At 39.2% G+C, this 24,900-nt stretch overlaps 1 protein-coding gene across 11 annotated transcripts in view; it reads right to left on the bottom strand.

The window, feature by feature from the left end:
- ZNF280D (zinc finger protein 280D) overlaps window positions 1-24,900 on the bottom strand; it is a 291,340-nt gene that overhangs the window by 105,606 nt on the left and 160,834 nt on the right. For 5 of the 11 annotated variants that reach the window (XR_009562987.2, XR_009562988.2, XM_030878783.2 and 2 more), the window contains exons 1-2: window positions 17,399-17,538; window positions 9,898-10,048 (exon numbers count right to left, since the gene is read on the bottom strand). The exons of 3 other annotated variants lie outside the window; for them this stretch is intronic. The gene's annotated coding sequence lies outside the window, so the exon portion shown is untranslated. Of the gene's footprint in view, window positions 1-9,897; window positions 10,049-11,202; window positions 11,351-17,398; window positions 17,539-24,900 lie in introns of those variants that run through there. 3 more of the 11 variants (XM_060294218.1, XM_060294219.1, XM_060294217.1) reach the window with 2 other exon arrangements.

Genomic DNA, 24,900 nt, shown 5'->3' with positions numbered 1-24,900 from the left:
ACTGAATAAATCTTAACCACTTTTAACTCTGGGCTAAATTCCATTTTAAAGAACTCTAAAAACAGATCACAATTTCATTATTATACTGAAATTTATAAGCTAGCTATCAGCTGAGCATTTAGAAATCATTTTGTCTTACAGGATCTTCATTACAGTAGATCCCTCATAATAAAAGTTTAGCTTTATAAATAAACCTTCTGGAATGTGGCTGTCTAATCTATCCTGCGATATTTTCATCTTTTAAAAAAGCATTTATAAACTAGTTAAAACACTCAGTAACATATAAAATGTTAAACCCTCATATGCACATAACACACACCTATAATTTATCAACACTTAAATTATACACTCTACTAATCTTATAGAATAAAATAAGTATCTAATTCAAAATTACCAACATATAAAAATTAACACTTGGATAAAGTGTCTTATACCATTTCCATTTTTAAAAAAGCACTTTCATTATATATGCATCCCCATAATTTAATTCTAAAAAAATCATTTTTAAAAATGAGTAGGTGGTAAATAGAATACAAAAGTGAATGTGAAGAATAAGGTAAATGGTTAAGTTCTCCATCTAACCAGACCCCAAAAGTTAGAGTTATTCGAAAAAATAATCCAAGAAATCACATTATGAAGTTAATCTTTGTTTTTTTTTTTCATCATAAAAAATGACGTTGGGGCTTCCCTGGTGGCGCAGTGGTTGAGAGTGCGCTTGCCGATGCAGGGGACGCGGGTTCATGCCCCGGTCCGGGAAGATCCCACATGCCGCGGAGCGGCTGGGCCCGTGAGCCATGGCCGCTGAGCCTACGCGTCCGGAGCCTGTGCTCCGCAACAGGAGAGGCCACAACGAGAGGCCCGCGTAACGCAAAAAAAAAAAAAAAAAAAATTATGTTTTAATTGGGGGTTACATTACTAAGCAAGAAGTTGGCAACAACAAAACCAGATATGATTAACTTAACATAAAAGGGAAAATGTGAGTGGACGTCCCTTGCGGTCCAGTGGTTAAGACTTCGCCTTCCAATGCAGGGGGTGTGGGTTCAACCCCTGGTCGGGGAGCTAAGATCCCACATGTCTTGGGGCCAAAAAAACCAAAAACATAAAACAAAAGAAGTATTGTAACAAATTCAATAAATATTTTTAAAAATGGTCCACATCAAAAAAAAAAGGGAAAATGTGAAACAGAAATTAATATAATCATTTCAAACGGTGAAAATTTATATTCAAAATAACACATAAAAATAAAGTTCAACTAACATAAATTTAGTCTAAGATTAACATGCTAGCTATAAGAAACATTAAACCTTTAACAATTTTGTTTATATACTTAGAAGAGTTCTTCAGAGGAATGATTTGGATGACACAGGGTCATGGAACATTGTTCAAAAAAGTCTGATTTATCACTTTTCTCCTCTCACAAATTTCACAAGAAATCAGGCATTCAAATCATCCCACTGACTTAAAGCTTTGGTTTATGTTCTATTTCATTTTATAAATAATTCTTTAGTCTTTGTCATTAACGTCATACTGAAATGGAGGTCTATAATTTTAGAATTCTAATCCCAAATGAATAGAGCTCTAAGGATTCGAAGTGGGTTCTTAACTATGAGTAACAATCTAATATTTCCAACCCTGGTTTTATGATCTCTCAAGAATTTCCACTATCTCAAGGAGATACTAAAAATTAATTTTAATTTAATGTTCATTATCTTAAGAGCATACGGTCTTTTGAAGAAGAAGAGTCATGTTTAAAATTCCAGTTTTTTATCACTTAGTATCCATCACCTACTGATTCCATCGTGGAAATTAATTTTAACAGGATTAGAAAAGCAGAGAATGATCACGTCTACTTTGACATTCTAAGACAAGTCACGCAAATAGAAACCTTAAATCATAAGATAAACCTGTATATAATTGAAAGAGAGACCCACAGAAATTTGATTTCATAAAATTCAGGTATTTAAATTTGAAATTTTATAAATAACTTATAATTTTTATTTAAAAACATTAAGTAGATGAAATTTTAAATCAGTATTTCCTCCTTTTATGGCTTTTGTTTTATTGTTAGAAAACTAAACATCTATCTTTTTCAGAATCAGTCTAGTTGTTACTGTTAAAAACCACAGACTTATTCTTGAAAATTGCACATTCTAAACACACAAAATGTACAACTAAAAACATCTGATCACTAGCAGCTAAAATACTGCAGACAAAATACTGGGGAATTACAGAAACTCTAGAAGATATTTCATCAAATCTCACCCAATTTCTGAAAGACTCTAATTTTTATTTGAAGTAGAACATTGCCTTCTGGAAATGGTCACTTCAAGAAAGGGAGAAAACGACCTTAAAAAGGGAGAGTATGGATATTACATAGTTTTATTTTTAAAATAAACCAAAAATTTCAAATGTCATTTTAAAAAAAGATGATTGGACTTCCCTGGTGGCGCAGTGGTTGAGAGTCCGCCTGTCGATGCAGGGGACATGGGTTCGTGCCCCGGTCCGGGAAGATCCCACATGCCGCGGAGCGGCTAGGCCCGTGAGCCATGGCCGCTAAGCCTGCGCGTCCGGAGCCTGTGCTCCGCAACGGGAGAGGCCACAACAGTGAAAGGGCCGCGTACGGCAAAATAAAAAAAAAAAAAGATTCATTCAGGAATCTTAAGAGAAAGACGCAAACAGAGAAGGGGAAGGGTTGGGAGTCAGCCTTGAAAGAAGTGGCCTACAATGAGATCAGAACAAGGATAGGGAAAATCCAGGTCTTGAAAGAGGCTGCCCTAGCTACTTCCAAGAATAAGGCTTAAAAAGCAATTAGGCCAGCTTCTCCTGTCCACCTCCTAATTTACAGAAAAAACTTCATTCTCTGAAGGTAGGTAATCAAAGAATTAACACTTTAATTCTCTGAAATTAGAAGAAATCCAGAATTCCTTAAAGCCTATAGGAGATCAACATATGCCACTTCAGCAATTAAGAAGCAGGAAACACAGAAAGAGCTCTCTGCCCTCCTCCTATCTGTCTAAAAGCAGGACATACATTTCCCATTGTGAAGGTCTTCCCCTTTCCCTCTCCCATTCCAGGAGGAGGAAAAACTACCATTATCACTGGAGACAGAAAGTCGGCATCGAGATGGGGCTGCACAAACAAACCTTACTAAAATAGCCCTAATCTTCCATTAGTTTCCCCCATATGTGTACATTCCCTCAATTTACCACTCCTAGAAGCCCAAACCTCTTTTCCTTTGACCTGCCACTCTCCCGAAATTTACCATCTTTTAAAAAAATGGTATATAAGCCCCCATGTCTAACCACCTCATTAGTCTTCGCTTTTTCGATGAACACCTCCATTAACGTAAAAGTTAAATTAACATCAAATAAAATTTGTACACCTTTTCTCCTACTAATCTTTCACCAACTTAATTTGCAGATCCCAGGCACTTAACCTAAGAGGATAAAGGAAAAGGGTTCTTCTACCTCCACTACAAGTGAAAACCAATTCTCCAAGTTAGTGAGCTCAGATTTTCGAAATAACAATAAAAATACTTCATAATACAAATAATTAAAAGTTTAAAAAAATAATACACTTAACCATTTTCTATCTAACGCAAGGCACAATCCTCAAAGAAAAAAGTCCCTACCTCAAGAAACTATCTGGTAGGGGGATTATGATAAATATATAAATATCATACGAAACAGGGCATGGTAGCTGCAATAATAAAAATTGGAATGTCCAATGACAGATGAATGGATAAAGATGTGATACATATATACAATGGAATATTACTCAGCCATAAAAAGGAAAGAAACTAGGTCATTTGTAGAGATGTGGATGGTCTGTCATACAGAGTGAAGTAAGTCAGAAAGAGAAAAACAAATATTGTACATTAATGCATATAGGTGGAATCTAGAAAAATGGTACAGATGAACCTATTTCCAGGGCAGGGATAGAGACGCAGATGTAGAGAATGGACATGTGGACACAGGGGGGAAGCGGGGGGATAAATTGGGAGATTAGGATTGACATATATACACTACCATGTATAAAACAGATAGCTAGTGGGAACCTGCCATATAGCAGAGGGAGCTCAGCTCGGTGCTCTGTGATGACCTGGATGGGTGGGCGTGGGGAGGGATGTCCAAGAGGGAGGGGATATATGTATACATATAGCTGATTCACTTCGTTGTACAGCAGAAACTAACACAACATTGTAAAGCAATTATACTCCAAAAAAGATAACAAAAATAAAAATTGGAAATGCTATAGCAGAGGTTCATGACAAGGTGCTGAGGAAACCACAGAAATAAGAACTGTGCAAAATTCTGTGCACACATACATTTTCTGGGGCATCAAACTGTTATAAGGTTTATGAACCAAAAAGGCTAAGAATCTCTAGGTCAGGGGTTGAAAAAAAGTAATCACATCTAGCTGGAGGATTTGGAAATGCCCCACCATGGGAGAAACATACCCCTTAATCTCTAAAGGAAGGATGTTTTCATTAGTGTTTTTTTTTAAGTAAAAATACTCATTAAATGGGGACTCAAACATACAGAAGTGTGTAGAGTAAAAAGTATGAATCCTTATTCCTTCCCCTGCCCTACCCCCAGTCCCACACATCAGAGTTTGCTATGTGATGCAGTGGATAATAATACTGATTGAAGATACAGATACGGTTATGGTTCAGGATATGGTTCAGGAATAAGAAAGGCATTCCAATGTCTTATATATCTTAACAAAGGGCAATATTCACAGCAATAATTTGGATAAAGACCATACTGTGTACAGATTACATTTATAGATGAGTAAATAGTATAATGCATGTTAAATAACAAAAGAGACTTTCAAAAGATCTCAACAAAGTAGGATGAATGGTAAAATCTAGCATAAAATTAGTTTTGTATTTGCTCAAAAACCAAAATTTACAAAAAATATAAATTGAAGATATACTATTTATCAGTTTTAGTTACCAGAGAGGCAGTAAGTCCAAAGTTCATTCATTTAAAAAGTACATCTAGGGACTTCCCTGGCAGTCCAGTGGTTAAGACTTCGCCTTGCAATGCAGGGGGTGAGGGTTCAATCCCTGGTCAGGGAGCTAGGATCTCACATGCCTCAGGGCCAAAAAACCAAAACAAAAAACAGAAGCAATATCATAACAAATTCAATAAAGACTTTAAAAGTGGTTCACATCCAAAAATAAAAAGTACATAAACATGCACTATGTGCCAGACATCGTGCCAGGCAGGAATACAATGACGGTCAAAAATTAAGACACAGGTCTTGCACTCATGAACCTTACAGTCTAGAGACAGAGACAAACACTCATACAAACAGATTAAACTGACAATATGTGCTATGAAGGCTATGGACAAGGAATTTTAAAACTCAGAGTAAGGAAGTTAGGTCTAGTTAGCATAATCAAAACTGGCTCCCCTAAGGAAGCAATGATTAATTGTTATTTGAAGAATGAGTTAGAGTTAACTAGGCAAACAGGAGAGGGAAGAAAGCATTCCATGCAAAAGCAACAGCATGTGCAAAAGATCCATGGCACAGCAAATATAAGAAACTGAAAAGAAACCAGTGTGACTGGAAAAGAGAGCAAGATGGTATACAATGGGAGGTAAGATAGGAGTCAAACAATGCTGCACTTTGAAGACCATGTTAAGGAATTCTGTCCTTACCCGAAGAGCAACTGGAAAGCCACTGAGGGGATTTTAAGCAGGAACTGATACAATCAGACTTGTGATACAGTGTCAAAATAGAAGAATTTGAGTCTAAAGTCAAAGAGATGATGGTTTTATTCTATTCTGTCGGATTCAATCCCCACTTGAAATACTGTGTATTGGCTATGACTCCTTCAACTTTTAAGTAACAGCAAGAAAACCCAACTTAAACTGGCTTATGCAAAAGAGAATTTATTGGCTCATTTACAGCATTTGCTGTAGGCACATTTTAAACAATGATACGTAAACCTGGTTTTTCTCTCTCCATCCCTAGGCTTCACTTCCTCTATTCTGATTCTATCCTCAGAAAGGGTCCTCCCATTGTGAATGACTACAGTAGCTCAACTTAACACCTTCCAACATTCAAGACCAGGACAATGATAAAAGGACCAGCTCTGATTGGAGTTGACTGGCTTGGCTAAAGTCATATGCCCTTCCCTAAACCAATCACTATTGATCCTCCTGGTACCAGAGACCCAAAAGGGGCGGGGGAGGGGGGAGGCGGGTACAACACACCACCCACAAGATAAATACTGGAGGAGGGGATGGTTCCCCACAGGAAAATCAAGATCAAGACATATGTTACCAAGGTAAGGGAGGTAAGGGTGAATGGATGTTGGGTAGTAAAAACAACAGATGCCCACTACAAAGAATTAAAATTAAAGCTTTGTCTAGGTCAAAGGACTAATATATCTAACCTAGGAAAAACATGAGACCGTGAGGCAGGGGTGGTAGAAGTGAAAGCTGTTTACAGATATTTTAAAGTTTGTCATAAGAAAAAAGGCAAGAGGGTGACTCGTTCCTTGTGGCTCAAGTGATAATAACGATAACAACACTGCTAATATTTACTTGTTTTGAGTAAACCAGAGAATTTCATTCCTAGTTTGAGCTTCAATACAACTACTTAATTCATTACATACTATTATGTTATAATAAGTTATTATTTATAATGACAATTATTACCATTTGCTAATTAATTAAATACATGCATCCAATGCATTTCATCCAATCCCAAAAAAATTCTATGAGGCAGACACCATTAGTGTCCCTGCTTTACAGCTGTGGAAATTGAATTATAGAGATTAAGCACCTTACCCAAAGTAACAAAACTAAGTGGTAGAACAAGGATTCAAACCCAGGCACTTTGAAGGCCAGAGATTTCAGCCACATATTATTTGCCTCCACCAGGAACAAGACCAAAATAACAGGGAGGCAGATTTCATATAAGAACAAAACAATCAGCAGTTAAAATATCAGGAAATGAGATAAACTTGAGATGTGACAGATCACCAAAGAAAAATATGAAAAGTTCAAACATTATGCAATTGAAAATGGTCACTTTCAAGATCCCCAAGGATCCTTCCAACCCTAATATTGTAAACATATTCATCTAGTATTTGTAAATTTTTTGCCTAGACTGAAAGAAAAGGGGGATTTGTCATATTTCAGTAAAAAAACTGCCCTAATTGAGAATGCTGAATTATGAAAGTTCATTTTGGAATTAGAAATTAAGAATTTTAGTAATCTACCTACTGTACCCAAAGATTTTCTAGAAACTCTCAAGTACAACGTAAAGAATGAAACAACACTCAGAATGAAATTCTTGAGTTTATTCGAAGCAAGTAAATTCCTGAAAAAAAAAAATAACAGTTGATAATTTTTTTTTTTGGCCACCCACGTGGCATGCAGGATCCCAGTTCTCCCTGACCAGGGACTGAACCTAGGCCCCCCCACAGTGGAAGCATGGAGTCCTAACCACTGAATCGCCAGGGAAATCCCCAATAATTTTAAATAAACAATATAAATTGCATTTTAATAAGTAAGCCTGTTTGATGGCTTAACTCAGAACTCCCAACAATATCAAGATCTATTTAACAGATACTGATTCAGAGCAAACATCTCAAGTATCAAATCATCATGACAAACCAACTTTTTAGAATTTTAAAATTTCTGTTAACACAAAAAATGTTAATATAATATTAATAAGTAGAAAGCCTGTGCTTGAGCAGACTACTTAAATCTACAAAGCAATCCAAATCAGCACAATCATTAAAAGTTCCTATGTACTGATAAAAGCAACCCTTCTTTACAACAAGGTATGGGGAATCTCTCTTTGCACCATCTCCACTTGGTCCAAGTATTCTAAAACCTCCTGCTGATCCTGATCCAGGCTACAGCAGTTACCACCACCCACTCTGTCAGTCAAAACTGAGCTGAGCACAGCAGGACAGCTACATTTTCTACCACACAGTATTCTGCTGAAGGTATCCATCTTAAGATCCCAATAATCTTTCCAACAGCCAAATCAAATAACCCTTTCTTCCATTTTCATTTTCCTTATCTTGCATCAATTTTAACCCAATTTCTTTTTTTTTTTAAACCTTTTATTTATTTATGAGGGTATTTATTTTTGGCCATGTCACACAGCATGCAGGATCTTAGTTCCCCGATCAGGGATCGAACCCACGCCCCCTGCAGTGGAAGCACAGTCTTAACCACTGACCCCCAGGGAAGTCCTAACCCAATTTCTTGAGACATGCTCCTCAGTAATTTTCTCTATGCCAATAGACTGGTTCTCTATCCATCTCCTCCTTTTTAACTCTTTACAGATTCTTCATATTCCCTTCCTTCTTAAACAATGTAAAATCAGGTTCTATAAAGTTTAGACCTTAGCCCTACACAAATTGTTTCCTAAAAGACAAATCTAATAAACTTCATAGTCTTAGCTATCAGTTCTCAATAGCAGCCTATAAAATCATCAAATATTAACTTCCAACCCTAACTTCTTAACTATGTTTCAGTCCTTCATCTCTTAACTGCTGAAAACTGCTATATGGATATTTAAACTCACCTCAAATTCAATATTTCCAAAACTGAACATTAACTTTCCCTCAAAAATTAGTTCTACAGCATTATTCATAATAGCCAAAAAGTAGAAACAAGCTAAATGTTTATCAACTGACTGATGAATGGATAGACAAAATGTGATACATCCATACAAGAGAATTAAAAAAAGATGAGGTACTGATATATGTGACGACATGATGAACCTTGAAAACATTATGCAAAGTGAAAGAAGTCAGTCATGTTATGCTTCCATTTATATAAAATGCGCAGAATAAGCAAATCCATAGAGCAGAAAGCAGATCAGTGGTTGCCAGGAGCTGGGGGAGAGGGAAGAAGCGGGGAGAGACTGCTTAATGGGTAAGGGTTTAAGAAACTGAGAATATTCTGGGATTAGATAGCACTGATGATTGCACAACATTGTGAATATACTAAATGCCACTGAATTGTACACTTTAGTCAAGAATGGTAAATTTTATGTTAGATTAATCTTACTCCGATTTTTAACAATTCTACTTTTGCCTTTCTCTTTTTCCTCAAATGAAACTGTCACCCTTTTGCAGTTTTTTTTCAATGTTTCCCTCTTTCATTCATCCTATCAATTCCCCAGTCCTACAGTCTTCCCTCAAAATATTTCCCACAACCAACCTTGCCTTTCCATTCATAAGTACTTGTTCAGGCCCTTAGAACCTCACACCTATAGCATCAGATTTACTTTATAAGATTCACTTTATACTGTCTCTCAGCATCCAGATCTATCTGCTTTCATCCATTCAATACAGAAGCACCAAATTAACAATTTCCTAAAATAATGCTTTTATTGTGTCACTTATCAATTCCAAACTCTTCAATAACTCTCCACCAACGCATGCAGAGCTTGGTTATACTAGTACCAGAAGCTTCCAGAATGCAGTGAGGCAGAGAATAGACCAAATGCTCTAGGAGCTGGCACTTCCACCAGAGGCTGTGCTGCCAGGCCTGCACTGTCTAACCCAAAGAGAAGAGAACACAATTCTGAGCTAGAAACGCTGAAGGTGAAGTGAGGGAAGACCACGGTATCACACCTTACAAAATGAATATGCAGTGTCTGGCACCCAGTATTACAATGAATGAAATGAACTTTTTCTGAAACTCAATTTCCTCATCTATAAAGGATAATACCACCCATCTCCAAATACTATTTATTTTGAGGAAGAAATATAACCATGAAATACTTTATAGTCACTAAAACACTACAATAAAGGAAATGAAAAATTAGAAAGATATCTTGTGTTATAACTTCTCAAAAAAACACAAATACTAACAATGTAGTGTCAAAAGTAGTGTCAATTTTCTTATTTACCTTTTGCTATTCAATACAGTTGGGAGATATATTATTTATTTTTCCTCATGGAATTTAACAAAGCCACTTCCATGGTGCATTTTGTTCCATGAGGACCTTTCTATCAGCAGTCAGCAATCCTGTATAGTTCAAAGTCAGATAATCTTAAACCCTGAATAGGAAAAGCAAAATGAGTGAGTAAACAAAGGCGATAGGGATTAGGATATACCTAAAATCCCCAGACCTCTCCCAAACCCTCCAAGTTTTGCTTCTCAAACGTGCCAAAGGTTAAGAACAAATACCCACAAAATAAGGAACACATGGGTAGAGCCTAGAAGCAAGGAGCAAATTATTTCATAGACTAATGATCTTTGCTTTGGTTAATATCCCTCAACTGAAAGGCATTCAGGCAGCTGTCATGCTGAAGAAATCAAACCTGGCAAAAAAGAGTGTAGTTGATTAACTTCTAAGGATGAAGCCTACAAACCCAACCTGAGAAATTTAAGAAATATATATTAATTTACTTAAAAGTGACTATAACAAACCCATTGCATATTAACACAAATACTTTTATAAAAAATAGCTGTATTTTCCAAAACAAAAATTTAGAGTGGCATTGTTTTCCATTTTTACAATCTCATTAATTTTAATATCTGTGTTCATAAAGACAGCTGGATTCTCTTATCTGCTTCTGTATTCAATCTGTTACACCATCTTGTTCTGTTGAAGTGAGGAAAATCCAGCTTCATAAGATACGTACGTGGTAAAGGGAGAGCCTTGTAGAACCCTTACTCCATTAGAGATGGAGTGCAAAAGGGTGAAAAAAACCTATCATAGTAGTAGGAGGAAAGCAGTGCTGGAAAGCAGTGGAACTCTGCACCTTACCGTCCAAACTAACCATTAACCTTCAGCACACTATCAGAGTCCATAGGTTCAGTTTTTAATTTTCTTTCCTTAGCAGTTCTAGTTTTAAAAATTGACATTTTATGACTTTGTTTCCTAGAGATCTTCAAACAACAAAGGGAAAAGTAACTTATTACTTTAAAATAGAATAAAAATCATTCTATCTTACAATTACTAGGTGAGCCCATAGACTCCTTTTATAAATCTAAGATACATTATGGGATATTAGTGATTTTATTCTTCCTACACCTCAAAATATGTTGCTAATTCCATCATCCTAGGTGTTATTTCACCACTGAGCATCAATTTTTCCCAACTATGCTTTAAAAAAACTAAAATAATAAGAAAACAGAAGAACGTTTTAATTGCCTAGAAGGATAACGCGAGAGTGAAATAAATCATCACTAATACATTATCCTTCACCTTTCTTTTCTTGAGTTTTCCTATTGTTTTGCACAAAATACTGCATCAGCTTCCCAAAAGGTATAGAAGACTCAAGGCATTATCTTTGTAGTCTGTGTCAGGAAGTAAAAACTTTACTTCTACCCTTTTAGGTTGCAGTATCTGGGGCCTGTGAATTAAATTAACAACAGACAAATCAACAGGAGAAAAAGCACATAATTTTTATTAATATTTACATACACTGGAGTTCACAGAAAAGAAGTAAAACTCAAAGAAGCAGTTAGACTCAGGGTGTATATACCATTTTAACAAAGGAAAGGGAATTGGGGCTTTGAGAGACAATAAATCCTGGGGAAGAAACTAGGAAATGCGTGGCAGAACTAATGGAAGATAAGTGTTATTTTAGTTGGGTCTGTTTATGCAAACTCATCTATCAACTCTCCATCTTAGGTGATAAGAGTCACTCTTCCTTTCCTGGTGCAGTAAGGTAAGAACCTTCACAAAAAGAAATGTATGCCCTGCTTTTAGGCAGTTAATTTTGGGCGGGGCGGGGGGGATGGGAAGAGGGCTCTTCCTGCATCTGTTGGTTCTCAATTGCCTTCTGCTCAAAATAATCCTTATGTCAAAGTGGCATATTTTAGGGTGGCAGATCCTTTCATCTGCTTTAGTTTTCACTGACTACTGTTATGAACTCAGAACTTTTTATTTTCTGTTAATAATGAACAGAAGAAAACTAACAGAGGAGACATTTCAGAATTATTAGATGAAACTAAAGATAAATGCAAAGGTAGATAGCAAGCACTTCAGACTGTAATAATGACAGTGAACTTTGGGAAATCTCAGACTAAGTGTAATTAGACTAAGTCCCTAGATAGATTTTCTCAAACTCAACAATCAACGAGTGAACAATATATTTCTAAAAACTAAAAGGAAATACAGTATTCTCATTCAGCAGGAAGAACTTCATCATGCCATGTTTTTACAAAAATGCAGGACCATGCTATTTTGCTAAAAGGAGGTCCTGCATTTGCTAAATGCAGGACTATGCTATTTTGACAGTATTCTTTCATCCTTCACATCTGTGGGCTAAAATTTAACTTGATACAGTTCATAAGTGGAGAAGTGTTGAATGCAGGTGTATACAATGGTGACTAGAAGGAAATAGATGATGCAGAAATTTTAATTCATTGGATTGATTATTCTAATTGGTGTCTAGAAATCTAAAACTGAAAATACCTTGTAATTATAAAGCAAAGATGGCCATCTTCCTTTCAACAAAAATTTAAACCATACAAGTTTTCAAAAAATCCTTCAAATGTTGCATCTGATGATGCACACTGCAAAAAGAAGATCCAGAAGGAATGATAAGCAAGAACCTACTGGGGAAGTATCTGAAATCTCAAATCACTATGTTCCAGGATCACGTATGACAGTTGATGAGTTACTCACATGCAGACAATGTTGCCCATTTCAGGCAAGCTTCAATCCTGAAAAATATAGACTAAAAATCTGGGCAACATGTGACAGTGTAACACTGTTAGCTTGAAAAATGCATATCTACACGGTGATTCATAAAAGGGGTGAGAGCAGAACCAAGATTATTACAAGAATTGACAAAAGAATTTGAAAATTCTGTCAGAAATACAACTTGTGACAAATTTTTATAAGTTTAGAATTGGCTTAGTATTATCTAGTGAGAGATTTTCCTCAGTTGGCAATATCAGGAAGAACAAGGTTGAACTTCTGTGAATTTTCACAAAGGGAAAGGAAGAGAAGTCAACTGCACATAATCTGGTTTTCAAAGATATTTGATGATTCTTACTGTCCTAAGAAAAACTAGTACTCTTCTCAGCTCAATGCATTCTCAAGCATCAGTTAGTTGGGTTTTTTTGTTTGTTTTTTTCAGTACGCGGGCCTCTCACTGTCGTGGCCTCTCCCGTTGCGGAGCACAGGCTCCGGACACGCAGGCTCAGCGGCCACGGCTCCCGGGTCCAGCCGCTCCGCGGCATGTGGGATCCTCCCGGACTGGGGCATGAACCCGTGTCCCCTGCATCGGCAGGCAGACTCTCAACCACTGCGCCACCAGGGAAGCCCATCAGTTAGTTTTTAAAAATCCTGCATAAGTTAACCTGGAGAGAGTTGTATTGTATAAAAAGACTAAAGGAGGGATAGACACTGATTATGAAAGCTAGAACCTATCCAGTTGATTGCTGAACAACACAGGGGTTAGGAGCACCAAGCCCCGTGCAGTTGAAAATCAGTGTGTAATAGTTGGCCCCTCTGTATGCATGGTTCGGCATCCATGGATTCAACCCAACTGCTGATCGTATAGTACTGTAGCACTTTTATTGAAAAAGAAAATCCACGTGGACCTGCACAGTTCAAAATCATGTTGTTCAAGGGTCAACTGTACTTGCAAAATAATGACTTGAAGATGATGGCCTATGACTGATATTATGATCACTGTATGGGGAAAGTTTCAATTACAAAACTGTAAGTTACCAAGAAGAACATTCCTCATGCAACTAGGAAAAGCACTTGCAGGAACTATAAGAGAATTCTGTCTTACCCTTTAGCTACAATATTCTTGTGCACAAGTGTAAGAGAGAAGAATAAAGGAAGATGCTCTTTGTGAGGGTAAAAAACTAAAAAAAAAAACCAAAAAATTGTGGGCTACAATTATAGTATTTGCCAAGAGCATTAAAATGTGATGCATATTAATTGTAGGGGTAGTATTTAATTAGACGCATGAAATATATTTTTTTGTTTCTTATTTTTCTAAGTATATACAAAAATATTTGCTATGTTTGAATTCTTATTAAAAGCTCTAATAAGTTGTTTTACATTACTCCTTTATTCTTCTGTTAATTATATAAATTATATGATATAAAATTATATAAAATATATAAAAACATTTTAAATATAAAATAATTTAAAATGTTTAAAAAATAAAAGTTCCTTTTGATCTAGAAGATAAAGAGTGGTATCTATTTTTCCTGTTACATTGAGAATTAAAAGAATCCTTAAAACAAAACTGCTCTGCAAAAATCAATAAAAATCCCGAACACACATTTTTGAAAAAAGTTACCAAGTAAATCAAATCATTATATATTTTTAAAACAATTTGACTGAAAAATCAAATATTTTTGAGTCCTCTGAAGCAGGAAAAAATAAACTATTCAGGACTATATATTTAATTAGTATGTCAAAAATATTTCTTATCATTCAAAAGTTACTTTTGAAATAACAAAATATATTGTCAATAATCTCCAATTTCCTGTCATCTAAAACTATCATTTACTTTCTATTTAAAATTGTTATTCCGCATAGGTACATCCCCTGCCCAATTAGTAAAGAAAAAGAAATCTTGGTATGGTTCTAAATGTTCTCTTCAATAAAGAAAACAGTGTGGGAGAGAAGGGTACAAAATTCCTTTCCTTTGACCTCCTCTCCCTTACTAAGGAAGCCAATGCTGGGTAGTAAAACATTGGACTGAAGAAGCAGGACTGGACGAGATAACCTAACTGGAAAGAATGAGTTTAAGTGGGGTTGCTGAGGTTTGTAGTCCTCCAAAACCAAACTACCCCAGAACTTTCTTTGTCTCACAGCTCACTATGCCTACAAGGGTCTTGAGCAAACTTTCAGAGGAGGCAAAGTCTGATATCTACTTTGTCTCCTCTCCCCTAGCCACTGTAGGCTCTGATGTCAACTAGAGCAGCAATTCCAAGTTTCCTAAACTAGATAAGTTAGTTCTAACCTTCAAAACTGCTCCCCTCCTTCATCCCCAAACACCCATTTCTAGACAATTGCTCCCAACTATGTTATCAGATTACTGCAGTAAAACTCTTACCAAATACTAATGCCAAAATATCACCCCATAGACTATCTGCTAATTGCAAAGGGAAATGCTTACAATGGAAAGATAGTCTGTCACCATCTTATCCAAGAGATCAAATTTAGGATTACCAACAGGATAACCCCACTTTACGTGCCTTCTGATGTTGTATAATGAGCAGTACACTGCATGACTTGTGAAGTATTCTTGCCAAAAATATTTAGCCTGATCTACTCAAGCCTTTAGACCTAGGTTCAAGTTTAAAGGAAGTATAGGGGATACAGGGTACAGTTAAACCCCATGAGGAAGAAACTGTCAGTAAAATACAGAATGTAGGTTATTCTACAAGCCTACTGGCTTGGTCTCTTCAAAAGGTCAATGTCATTAAAAAAAAAAAAAGAGGAAACTACACTAAATTAAAAGGAACTAACACAAATGTAATGCATGATTGTTCCAAAATAAATGACTAAAAAGAACATTTTGGGGACAAGGAACATGTGAAGAACATGTGAATACATACTACATACATGCATTAGATTATCACGGATTATGTAGGGATTATTCTTAACTTTAAGTGTGATTATCCTATTGCAGTTACATAGAAAATTGACCTTAATCTTATGATATACATACTGAGACACACACAGTACTTCGGTGTGAACTGTTGTGATGTATGAAATATGTTTTGAAAATGTTCACCAAAAACAACCGTGAGACAGGTGGATAAAGCAAATGTGGCAAAACAGTAATAACCGTAAAAACTAGGTGGTGGGTATGAGGAGAGCTCAACCCGGCTACTCAACTTTTCAATGTCTGGGGGAAAAAATAACATGAAAACTTAAATAACAAGAAGTTAAAAAGCTAAGAAATGAACTCTTAAAAATAAAAATGTGAAGGAAGGGGCAACTGAATAGTGCTTCTTAAATTTTGTAGGTGAGCTTCCTTTGCTCTTTTCCTCAATCACTTCATTCTCACAAAAAATGAAACATAGTGAATGGAGCACTGAATGAGGAATCAGAAGACCTAAGGTTCTAGAAAAGGCTCTATCACTTCCTAGCCATGACTTCATTACAGACCTCTCACCCTGAGCTCTCTTTCCTAACCTTCAAAATCAGTTCTAGCAGCAAAGACCACTGTAAAAGGGGTTAGGAAATACGTATCAGCCGGTAACAATGACCCATACAAATGCAAGATACAATTAGAATGGTACTTGTACGATGTTTTAAAACATCGAGAGCACACAGCCCCAACTTAATTCTCTAAGCAAACCAGTGCCTTCTCTAAGCAAACCAGGCACAGTAAGTTTCTGCTTAGAGACAGCCTGAGTTGGCATAGTAATCCCCCAAAGCAGGACACCTCACAATTGCAGAGAGGTGGCTTTTGTACTTTAAATCGCTCCTCTAATGCTTCAATTTTATGTTTAATGCCGCTGAAAAACGTCAAATTCTTAAAACACAGTTCAAACCTGAAAACAATAAATAAATCAGGTTTAAGTTCACAGAATTTTTCTTTAAACTAACAATTCTTGGCAAACAAAGAGAACCCCCTGGAACGAAGGTCTCCCGTGCTTGTAGAAGTGGGTTCACTTCGACGTTTCTCCTCTCTAGCCGATCGCTCCATAAAAGCGTTAACACTTGAGATAAGTTGGGAGGAACTCCGTCCATCTCTAGAGCAGGATAAAACCTCAGAATGACATCATTCTTTCCGTCTCACGAAGTGAAACCTGCAAGCTCAGTTAGGGAACTGTGTTATCAAGTCCACATTTCTCCTCAGGGCCCCTCTCCTACAGACAATAACGGGACGTGTAGGGCACAGCGGGGAAGTCCTTTGACAAGAAGGAGGGTGTGAGCAGGTACTGACTGGTCACCCGGGCGGGGGAACCTGGGCCCTAGGGTCCCCGAACCTCAAAGTTCGGCACCCCCTGTGGTCTCTGCCTACGACTCACGAGACTCGGGGGGAGAGCCGGAGCGAGAAGAGCACGGGTCCCCGCCAAACAGCGGCACAAAATGTACGTTAGACCAAGGAAGAAGCCTCCGGAAAGAAAAGCCCAAACCAGGCCAGGGGCAAACAGGCCCTGGGGGGCGAAGCGGGGCGGGGAAACGGCGTCGTCCGCGGCCTGCGCGGCCCCGGCCTGCCGCACCGAACTGGCTGCCGCGTCGCGCCGCGATCCCTCCCCCGCCAGGGCCGGCGCAAGATGGCGGTCCGGCCGCCGCCGCGCAGCCGGTCCCCTCCCCCGCGCCCTGGGCGCTCTCGGCGACCCGCGCCGGCCTCGACACCCCCAGCCCGGCGCCCCCGGAGTGAGGCGGCGCAGGCCGCGCGGGAGGGCCTCTGCCTGCTGCAGAGCGGGGCGGGCGGGGGCGGGCGGGGGCGGGGGGCGCTTACCGTGAGCGGAGCGGATCGGCCTGACTGGGGCCCTGAGGAGGAGGAGAAAGAGGAGGAGGAAAAGGAGGAGCACGAAAAACTACACAGCGGCGACGGCGGCGGCTCCCATTGCGGAGCAGGCGGCCGAGCCGTGGGCGGGGTGGGGGGGCTCTCGAGGAGCCGGCGCGCTGCCTCATGGGTAGGCTCCGGGTCAGCCTCCGCGCGTCCGGGCTCCCTTTCTTCTCGCCGACGCGGAAGGCGGGCACGGGCATGTGCGCCGCGTTGCGGGTCCTCGAAGGCCCCGGCGCCCAGCTATGCGCAGGCAGCGGCCGAAGGTCAGGCACTAGGTCGGGGCTGGAGCGGCCGTGGGTGCGTACTGCTTCCCGGCCAGCAATCCTGAAACCTGGGCTCCATCGAATCTGAAGGCGTGGAAACACGAGTTCCGGGGCATCTCTGTGTGTAACAGCTAGTTCTCTGCAGGCTTGGAAAGTAAGGTCTAGGAAGAGAGGCACCATTAAAAAGAAACCAGGGGCTTCCTTGGTGGCGCAGTGGTTAAGAATCCGCCTGCCAGTGCAGGACACACGGGTTCAATCCTTGGTCGGGGAAGAGCCCACATGCTGCAGAGCAACTAAGCCCGTGCGCCAAAGCTACTGAGCCTGCGCTCTAGAGCCCGCGAGCCACAACTACTGAAGCCCATGGGCCTAGAGCCCGTGCTGTGCAAGGAGAGAAGCCATTGCAGTGAGAAGCCCATGCACTGCAATGAAGAGTAGACGCCGCTCACTGCAGCTAGAGAAAGCCCGCGGGCAGCAACGAAGACCCAACGCAGCCAAAAATAATTAAAAAAAGGAAAAAAAGAAACACTGTGCCTGAGCGGCAAAGACCACACACCAGATGAGAAAAAGAAGTGGAGAAGGTTCTTTTAATAATTGGCTACCTTTGCCAAATTTGTTTCAAACTTGAGATTTTGCTACCGTCTCCTTCAATTCCTAACTGCCATATGGATGCCTGTAATAACTAAAAAAACGAAAACAAAAGATAAGTGCATTTACAAGAACACCTGTTAAGATACTGCTTGCACAAATACTTGCAAAACATTGTACTCTGTAAGGAAAGTTTCCTCTCCCAGTTGTACTCACAAGATGGATGTCAGTAGTGGTCCAGCTCTCAAGAGTGACCTGGATTTGAAATCTTGCCTTGTTAGATCCTTAATACACACCAATCACTGCGCTCACATTCAATCACTGGGTCGTACTAATTCGTCCTGCCTATTTGAAATCACTTTCTTCTTTCTCAACCAATCTGTCCCCAGCTTTTCTCTGGCATTTATCATTACAATTGTTTCCTTATTGATTACTACTCCCAGACCAGTCTTTCCCGAAGACCACTTGAATTAGCCCTAGAAACCTGGAATGGCTACAGATGACCATGACCTACTCTTCTCCCAGCTGGGCCAGGGATAGTCCACTCAGCTTTCCCTTTCTTGTAGGCACTGCAAATAAGTTTCATAGGAAAAGAGAATAGTCAAAACAGCAAACGTGGAAAGCTAAAAGTTCAAAAATCTTGGAGCATTCTTAAGTCATTATATTTCAAATGTTTCCAATATAGTTCCTAATGGTTAGCAAAGGGTGTTACAGTATGAAAGTGAACTTAAAATTTCACTCTGTATTCTACAGTCTGGTCCTCAGTTTGCAGAGACAGAAAGTTAATGTTGTTAGCCTCCAGAGCTAATTTTGGGGGGGGGGGATTTTTTTTTTAATTCAAACAAAGTCACAAAAATTATAATCATCCTCATCAGTTCACTCAGTCCCATGTAACCAGAGCTAATTTAAATCCAGTGGGATGATTCATGCCAACCAGACTTACTAGAGACTGATATATAAACCAAATTCTTCATAACTGCCAAGAAGACCAGAAAACTGTGTACACATTTTTACTCAAAAGGAACATTTACATGAGAAGCCAAATTTTAAAGGATATCTGGTGAGTATGAAATCAACAAATTGAATGATTTATTTCACTACTTCATTCTCAAAACTCCTCCCTTGGATCTGTAACACAACTGTCTTGGTTCTCTTGACACTATCCATACCTTCCCTTCATTTTTAAGTGCTTCCTCTGACTTGTTATATTTTCTGCCCCTTTACATTCTGTACGGGCTAAGTATCCTCACAGTACTCATTCTCCTTAAGTGAGATCATGTGCCACTCTTTCCTGACTGTAACGGATATAGATGATTTCCTAGTTCTATTCCACAACTCTATTGTGTTCACCCAAATTCGAGTGGAATAATCATCACCACAATCCCAACTCCAAGAATAGTACAACTAGCCTAAAACTATAGTACAGCTAGCCTCACCTCCCTTTGAACCAGTTATTGTTTCATAAACCAATCAGAGTGAAGACCAGGATTTTTGTTTGATTGTGAGCAAAAGAGAAGTTCATTCTTTCTCTGGATGATATGGCATTAGAATGTGAATACTGGAAAAACTACAACCTTCCTTGTGTGTGTGCTACTGAGAGCCAACTGAGAGTAAAGCTAACGTGGAGGAGGAAGGGCTGGGCGAATCAATCACAGGAAGAGGAAGTCAATCCCTGAGAGCATCATAAACCTCCAAATCAAACCCAACCTGAACCCCATTCTGCTGCTAGACTTCTCTGTTATATGAGCCAATAAATTCCCTTTTCTGTTTAAGCCTAAGGGGTCCAAAATAAGCCACTGTGGCATAAAAATTATTTTTAGCCAAAGGCATTTTTAAAAAATATTTATTTATTTAGTTGGCTGCACCAGGTCTTAGCTGCGGTACACGGGATCTTCGTTGCAGCATGCAGGATCTTTTAGTTGCGACATGCAGGCTCTTAGTTGGGACATGCAGGACCTAGTTCCCTGACCAGGGATCAGACCCGGGCCCCCTGCATTGGGAGCGCAGAGTCTTAACCACTGGACCACCAGGGAAGTCCCTAGCCAAAGGTATTTGAGTTCCTGAAATTCCTTATCTGCCTAAAAGCAGAGTCTTCCAAAAGAATTCAAGTGTCATAAATCTCCTCCCAGGGAGCAACTAGGGAAGAGTGACTTATGGCTAGAGACTATGAGAATTGTCACCACACCTAAACAGACATTGTCACAAACTATCATATCTTCCACCTATTCTCTTAAGGGCCCATTTATCTTTTCTAAAAGTCATTGCTTTTCCCATAAATGCCCTCTCTCCCGAGCCCCCCTTCTAAGAAGTTATTTGTTTTCACATAAATGCCTTTCTCCCCTTCCCCTTCATCTATTAAAATAGTATATAAGCCCCAAATCCTAACTACCCCTTTGAGTCACATTTCTTTGTGAACTCCCATACATGATACGTGATTAAAATCTCTCTTTTCTCTTGCTAACCTGTCTTTTGTCAGTTTAATTTGCAGGTACCCCAAAACTAAATATAAGAGGGTAGAGAGAAAGATTTCCTCCCTGACAAAGCCAATATTAGTTTGGTTTCCTGTTATCTGCAACTGAAAGCATCCTAACTGGTAGCAACCATGATAAATATTCACCATCTTATCTTCCTCTGTATACCCAGGAAATCCACATTTCCTAGCTCCCTTACTTCTACATCAGGCTGTGTGACTATTTCTGGCCAGTGGAACATAGACAGAAGCAGTGATTGCCTAATCTAAACCTGACCCTTCAAACCTCCAGTGATTTATAGTTCCTTTTTGTTTTTTGCACATCAGTCAGCCAGATACAGAAAACTCTGAGGAGCTAAGGAATGGCAGAAATATTAGATGGAAGGACCCTGGGTCTCTTAATAATTCCACAGAGCACTTTCACCGCACTGATCCTCACTGTACTGATTAGAGCAAAACATAAATCTTTATTGGGTTAAGACACTAGGATTTTAGGGTTGTTTGTTACAATAGTAACAATCACCTACTTGGATTAATAATAGAAATGGTGGCCAACTATAACAAAAAATCTAAAATATGTGGCATTAGCTTAGCATAGCAGTCATGTAGGAATTAAGAAATGTAGTAGGCTGGATAACTGTAGATTCATATCAGGCAGTGGCTAAACTGTTGCCCATAATACATTAGAAAGCAGATCAGAACAAGTACATAATTTGTAGCTCTATGGGAAGAGTTCAGAAAGCAATATTAATCGTGGATGTTGGTGGTTTTTTATGTGATTAACAGGGTATTACCAGAAAGAGATTAGCATAGAAGAGAATTAACCAATTTACAAACAGAACTGAAACGGAATAGAGTCCAGCATTTGGGGGCCTTGCAGGGTTTGAAAACACAATACTTCTACATAAAAGCCTTTGAGCTAGGAAGCCCCAGTAGGAGTTGAAGAAAATGACTCAGCCTTTAGGAAAGATCAGATTACACATGTTTATTTCAGATAGCGCCTATTGTTTCAGATAGCCTCAGTAGCAGCCGTTATTTTTTGTTTCCAGCTTCACTGAGGTGTAATTGACAAAATTATATATACTTAAAATGTACAATGAGATGATTTGATATACATATTCATTGTGAAATGATTACCACAATCAGGTTAATTAACACACCCATCACCTCATGTAGTTTGTGTGTGTGTGTGTGTGTAGTGAGAAAGCTTAAAATCTACTCTTAGAAAATTTCAAGTACGCAATACTGTATTATGCTGTACATTAGATCTCCAAAACTTACTCATCTTAAAATTGTACCCTTTAACCAGCATGTCTCCAGAGTAGAAGCAATTAAATCCAGAGAAAGAGAGATTTAATCAAGAAAGTAGAGAAATACGGCAGCTTTTGGAACTATGTCTCCAGAGGGAATATTTTGGTACTTCAACCATGACGCCTGGATATTTATCCACCTTTTTTTGAGTGCCCCCTTTGCCTGAAGTTTCAATGTACTTTTACTTCCAGCAGCCAAGACCTGCAGCTCTTTTTCAGAGGACTATGCTCAGGCTATTGGAGCCACTTTGCCTGCCTTCACAGAGACTGGAAGTACCTGGGAAATTAGCCCGATAAATAGGGCAAGCTCTTAACCAAGGACTGATAAATGCAGGAGTGTGAAAGCCCTAACTCCCCTGTCTTGGGTGGGAGGCATCATTTACACTCCAGAATTCTCCTGTAGGAACAGGCTGAAGCTACCTCTGTAGCTTTTTATCTAAAGTTGTATCCTTGCTTATGTGCATGTTAAGCTATTACCCCAGATCCAAAGCCACCCTTCTTAACTCAGCTTTGTAATGCTGGGGGCTGGGAATCTGCAAACCAGTTTTGTTCTTTGCCAGCTGCTCCCTGTTATGTTCTGCCAACAGAGGACACTTGAAGGAGACTGAAAGGCTGGAAGAGGAAAAGGGCTTTGCTCCTTCCTGTTTACTTCTATTTGTTTTATGTTCCTGTCATGATGTATCCAGCAACTTTTCATTAGTCCCAGCAGCAACAGTTCATTCCAGTAGCAGAGGCTGAATCCAGTTTACAGTTTTCCTAATGCTTGCAGAACTAGTCTCATTGCACCCCCATAGGGATATCAATACCAGCCACCATCACCCCCTCCTCAAAGGCCTGGGTGCCAGTTCTATGGTACCTCTCCTCCAAGCTCAGATATTCTGGCACCAGCTGAGCAGTGCCCCTTTCTCAGAGGTCTGAGTTTCAGCTCCATGGGGCCAATCCTTCAGGCTTCTAAGAGTTTGTTATGAACTGCATATATGTGTCTCCTCAAAATTCCTATGTCAAATCCCTAATCCCCAGTGTGATGGTATTTGGAGATAGGGCCTTTGGAAGGTGCCTCTCTCCTCTTCTTCCTCCCCTTCCTCTCTCTTCTCTTTCTCTCTCTCCCTCTCCCTCTCGCTGTCTCTCAATACAGCAAGAAGGGAGCTGTCTACAAGCCAGGAGGCAGGTCCTCACCTGACCAGATCTGCCACACCTTGGGCTTCGATTTCCCAGCCTCCAGATCTGTGAGAAATAAATGTTTGTTGTTTAAGCCACCCAGTCTGTGGTACTTTTGTGATAGCAAGCCCAACTGACTAAAACGGTGTTAGTCATTCAACCATCTTCTCTTTGTTCCCTCAGCCCTAGAGGTGGTCACTGCTTCCTGTAGTTGCTACTTCCACGATATATAATGTTCTCTTTTTGCCTTTAACAAATCTTTATTTTAAATTCTCTTTGCTAAAATAACTAGTATGCTTCTGTCTTCTAACTGAATCCTGAGTGATACACTTGACTTCCTCTTCTCCCTTGTTCTGCTGTTCCTATTGCTATGCAATGTTCTTAATAAGTCATTGTTCACAAATCCTCTTCTCAGGATCTGTTTCTGGGGAACTCAGTCTAAAACAGACTAAGAAAGAATTTCAGGTGTTGTTAATGGCATATTGAACTGAGTGGAAACAAATGGATCACAACACTACTACATTTTTTGAGGAAATTGTATTGCCAAAGTAACCATGCCCCTAATCTGAAATTATTTTTAATTGATTAAGCTATAAAACCATCTTTGGTTGACCCCCAGGCTCTTCAAATATGAAAACTATGCCGTCTCCAAGGAGAGCAAACTCTCATTCAGATATGGCCATGGAAGATTATGGACAAGGAAAACTTCCCAAGGGTAGAGCCAGAGGAAATGGAGAAAGAGTCTGTGATGGTTAATTTTATGTGTCAACTTGACTGGGCTAAGGGATGCCCAGATAACTGGTAAAACATTATTTCTGGGTGTGTCTGTGAGGGTGTTTCCAGATGAGATTAGCATTTGAATCAGTAGCCTGAATAAAGAACATTGCCTTCACCAATGTGGGTAGGTGTCATCCAATCTCTTGAGGGTTGAATAGAGTAAGAAAGGCAGAGGAAGGGCGAATTTGCCCTGTCTACTTGAACTGGGATGTCCACCTTTTCCTGCCCTCAGATATCAGCCGTGGGCCTTTGGACTCAAACCAGGACTTAAACCATTAGGTCTCCTGGTTCTCAGCTTTTAGACTGGGACTGAATTATATCACCAGCTTTCCTGGTTCTCTAGCTGTGTATACAGATATATAGATATTATACATGGAAATTTATTAGATAGATAGATTGATAGATAGATAATCTCCTATTGCTTCTGTTTGTCTGGAGACCCTGACTAATACAGAATCTCCCCAAAGGAAGAATTAGAGCTTAATCACCTAATCAAGGAAATTTCTTCACCCCTGGAATAGAGGGCCTTCAAAATGATTTGTAACCAGGATTTCAGAATTGCTATGGAGCAGTGACTGCTTTGTCTCTCATTCTTCTCCTTTCCTAACAAGGGTGTCTTTTGCAGTTATCCTTCATTTCAATATACCACTGTATATTGGGTGTAAGTCTGGTGAGAGAAGTATATATATTTTTTCTTAGTTTATAGGTCACCAGACCATGAGAAATCATATCTACATCTGATGGAGAGATCTGGGATTTTAAGCTACATGCAATGGCTTGATGAGACTTTGGATTATATATTTTGGATTATATATTTTGGAGATGGGTCAGTATGACAGAGGGAGAAAAAAATGGATATTTGGGACCAGAAGGGTGGATTGAATTACA

Source organism: Globicephala melas, chromosome 2 (assembly GCF_963455315.2).
Source record: "Globicephala melas chromosome 2, mGloMel1.2, whole genome shotgun sequence".
In the NCBI taxonomy this organism is placed as follows: Eukaryota; Metazoa; Chordata; class Mammalia; order Artiodactyla; family Delphinidae; genus Globicephala; species Globicephala melas.
This window is presented reverse-complemented; position numbering and strand designations above follow the sequence as displayed.